A 4,212-nucleotide genomic window follows, 5' to 3' on the forward strand; every position below is an offset into this window, starting at 1 on the left:
CAACCTTTCATCCGCAGACTGACGGGCAGTCAGAGCGGACAGTTAATATTCTGGAGGATATGCTCAGAGCATGTCTCATTGACTTCGGAGGGAAGTGGGACAGATTCTTGCCCTTGGCCGAGTTTGCTTAAACAACAGTTATCAGTCTAGCATCGAGATGGCTCCATTTGAGGCTTTATATGGTCGGCGATGTCGTTCGCCCATCAGATGGTTTGAGCCCGGCGAGGCTAAGTTATATGGCACTGATTGAGTGAAGGATGCCTTAGAGAAGGTAAAGTTGATTCAGGAGCGGCTTTGCACAACACACCAGACAGAAGAGCTACGCGGATCAGAAGGCGTGTGATTTATCATTTATGGTTGGCGAGAAGGTTCTCTTGAAAGTCTCAACAATGAAGGGCATCATGACGTTCGGGAAAAAGAGCAAGCTGAGCCCAAGGTTTATTCGTCCATTTGAGGTGTTGAGGCGAGTTGGGGAGGTTGCTTATGAGCTTGCCTTGCATCTCAATCGGGAGTTCATCCGGTCTTCAACGTGTCTATGCTCCGGAGGTACCATGCCGACAGGTTACTATGTTAGATTACAACACAGTTCAGCTAGATGAGAGTTTGGGCTATGAGGAGGAGCCAGTTGCCATTGTTGACAGGTAGGTTCGCCAGTTGAGGTCCAAGAAGATTGATGCGGTAAAGGTCCAATGGAGGGGTCAATCAGTCGAGGAAGCGACTTGGGAGGCCGGGGAGGACATGAGGAGCAGATATCCGCACTTATTCCACTACTAGAAATTACGCCTATGGCAACCCTACTAAAACCGTGGCAATATATACAATAACCGTCCCTGTAGGGCTAATGGGACAGATTGGGACGCGTTCCAGGATTCATTGTTACAATAGGGCAATTGGAACTGTTTTTTGTAACGGTTTCAAAACCGTCTCCATATAGGGATATTGTAACGGTTATGTGACTGCTACCATGTTCCACCTATGGGAACAGTTGTCTGTTCTGTAGGGACGGTTATAAACCGTTGTGGTACAATTATACCATCGATTGTTTTAAGTCTATTTCAACAGTTTTCATGATATATTACAACGGTTTTGTGATATATTGGTACAACTATCAATATCCTATTGCAACGGTTATTAGGGGATGCTGTTATTATTGGCTAGGTCTATTGGAACGGTTATATTCTCTATTGCAATAATTCGCAATTGTAATTTTTGATATTTATGGAAGCAAAATGAGGAATATTTTCCTACGCAATGAAATTTTATACACCATAACTTATATAAACCACGAAATAAAATTAAAATATCCAACTAGCATTATCCATAAACAAAAACAAAATATGAATACATTGTTTGATCAACAATTCAAAAGTTAAAATATATGAGTTTGCATACAAAAATAAAGCTCTAAACTAAAATATCCTTGAACATGATAATAGAAAGTCTAACAACGATCAACAACACTCAAGTAAGGTCTTCATCACTGCTTTCATTCGCAATCGCTGCACATGCAAAAGACAATTTAGAAATAATTAAACATTTTTTTAAGATAATTGAATGACAATTAAGTGTGCACCAAAGCAGTCGAGGTGCAGCAACAAGTGAATGGACAGTCAAATATGCAGATAGTTACAGGTGTGCAGGAGAAGAGAGCTGGGGTGCACAAGGCTGTGTGTTCAAATTTTGGTGTAATTGATGATCGAGCTAATTCATTAATCAAAACAATCGAGGTGAAACAACATGTTCTGGATAAAACATATGGTAAAGATGTGAATGAAGATGCTGGGCAACTTCAACAGGTGGTTCATGATAAATCTGGACAAAGTTCAACAGTAGCAGCTCGATTCCTTGGTGTTTCTAATGGGACTAAAGATGATAAGAATGAGAAGGCAACTAACACAAGTTCTCGAGAAATTCCTAAATATCATAACCAGGTCTCTAAGGATGCAAAACCTATAGAAAAAGGTGCACAAAATAAGTTTTTTTACCAGCTTTCTCATGTAAATATAAGTGTGAAACAAAGTTCTTAGTCACTAAGTACACCGATACAACTTGCAATAGATACTGCAATACAGAAACTGTCACCATTGGTGCTGCAATACGAGTCAACTTCTTCAGTTCTTCATAATAAGTATCCCATTCCCTTGTTATTATCCATCTGCTGTTCTCTCCATTTTCCAGCCATTTAAACCAGACTGTTAAACTTTTGAGAACAACCTTCTTTTTATTGAAGGCATGGAAGCAAAATCAATATAATCGCACATGATTCGTTTTCACTATCTAAGCTCTCAAGTGCTTTGGCTAAAATTAACCAAAAGATAATGATCCTACAATGCACAAAATAAATGAGCAGAATCTTGTTTAGAAGATGTATTGAGACCAAATTCTAAACACTTATCATATAGGACAAGAAACTAAGGATGAAGAACTCCTACAACAACTACTACTACGCCTCAATTACAAGCAAGTTGAAGTTCGCTATAACTATCCTCACTGACCATATAAACCCGTCTCAACAGCAACAATTCTTCCATGGATTCAGCCTTGTTTAAATTTGTAAAAATTAGCTACAGATATATGCTGCAGTTCTGATTTCAATTGGACTGTACATACCAACTTATAAGTTCATTGTATTAGGTGTTTCTATGTCTACTATCCATAGTCCCTTTCATTTGCTTAAAAGTTTACTGTACATATAATAGTTTAAGGACTTGAGCCTTGTACCTTTACATTTTATAATGAAGTAGGCAGGACTAGAATTAGGCCGTCTTTTCTGCCTTTGCTTAGAAAGAGGTTTGGATATTCACTATTCAAGGAAAGTTCTACTATTGTGAAACATATTGTGACCAAATAACATCATAAAATTGGACAAAATATGTAATTGGAAATGGGTAAGTTAAGTTCCTAGGTCGTAATTATAAAGAAAAGACCTCAACAGTTTACAACTTGCACAGAATGCTTATAGCTTTTCGTTCTTTGCATTAAGTTATTAATTACAACTATGAGAGTATGATTGACGAGCTACCAATAAGTCGAAAAAGCTCTACTTTCGAAAGTTTATTAGATGGATTTTAAGGATTAGATAGCATCATTTTTACCAAGCAAGAAAATTTAGAAAGGCAAGCAATTTGTTTGAGAAGAATAACCCCAATGTCTAATAGACGTGAAGGCAACCAGTTACCCGTTAGACTAAAGCACAGACATGAACGAATCTCAAAATTTTAAGTGAAAGCAGCACAAGCATAATCGGACAGAAGTAAAAGAATGTGTTTATCAAAAATATTACCAGAAAAAAAAAAAAAAAAAGGAGCAGCGAAACGATTTTTCTGAATAACCAAGACAGCGAACAACGAAGATCGAACATCGATAGCAAACATCGAACAAAGAAAATCTCATGGTTTCAAACAGAAAATCAAAACCTAATAAATGAATCCCCCAATTTCGCAAACTAGAAATCACAAAATGTATCATGTAATACAAACAAAGCATAAGAAAAATAATGGGTTTATCGGAACTATTACCAAATAAAGAAAACATAAGGGAAAAAAGAAAGCTAAAATCGAATAGTTATACAAACATCAAACAGGGGAAAAATCAATAGCCTACCTCGGAGATTGCTCGTATGTTAGCCGAAACTGGTCATCATTCACCGGCAGTTATCGTCCTTCGCCCGAGCTGGCCGACAGAGCTCGTCGATGGTGAGGTCGATGTGTTCTAGGTTGAGGCTGAGAGAGACGATATCTAATTCAAGGTTTTGAGAGTTAGAGAGTGACGGAACATTCCATAATAATGTTTTAATTTAAAAAATATATTAAAGAGTTATTAAAATATTAATGGGGTCATTTATTTATTTTTTTGTTTTTTTAATAAATATGTAGGAGGGAAAAGTAAATCGTTCCAATATACTTTTATTTTATCAAACCGTACCCACATATAACTTTATCGTATCGCCTTTACAAGCCGTCTCCATATATTTACTTATGGTGATAGTTATTATACTATTGGAACAGTTATTCTTTAGATGTGTCCCAAAAGCCTTTTGACTCTATTAGGATGGTTAAAACTGTTCCAGTATATGATCTATTGTAACAGTTATAAAATCGTTCCACAATAACCGTTCCAATAAAATCATTTTCTAGTAGTGTTCGGCACTCTAGGTATGATTCTAGACCCGTTCGAGGATGAATGTTTGTTTAAGAGGTGGAGAATGTAATG

The 4,212-nt window shown here is 37.1% G+C and overlaps 1 long non-coding RNA gene across 1 annotated transcript; it reads right to left on the minus strand.

Moving 5' to 3' along the window:
* Positions 1-1,290: 1,290 nt before the first annotated feature.
* On the minus strand, positions 1,291-3,798 carry LOC104102227 (uncharacterized). Its single transcript, XR_687628.4, has 2 exons — positions 3,604-3,798; positions 1,291-1,499 (listed from the first exon to the last, which is right to left on the minus strand). It is a non-coding gene; the product is annotated as an uncharacterized lncRNA (long non-coding RNA).
* Between the last annotated feature and the right edge of the window lie 414 nt (positions 3,799-4,212).

Source organism: Nicotiana tomentosiformis, chromosome 11, assembly GCF_000390325.3.
Source record: "Nicotiana tomentosiformis chromosome 11, ASM39032v3, whole genome shotgun sequence".
In the NCBI taxonomy this organism is placed as follows: domain Eukaryota; kingdom Viridiplantae; phylum Streptophyta; class Magnoliopsida; order Solanales; family Solanaceae; genus Nicotiana; species Nicotiana tomentosiformis.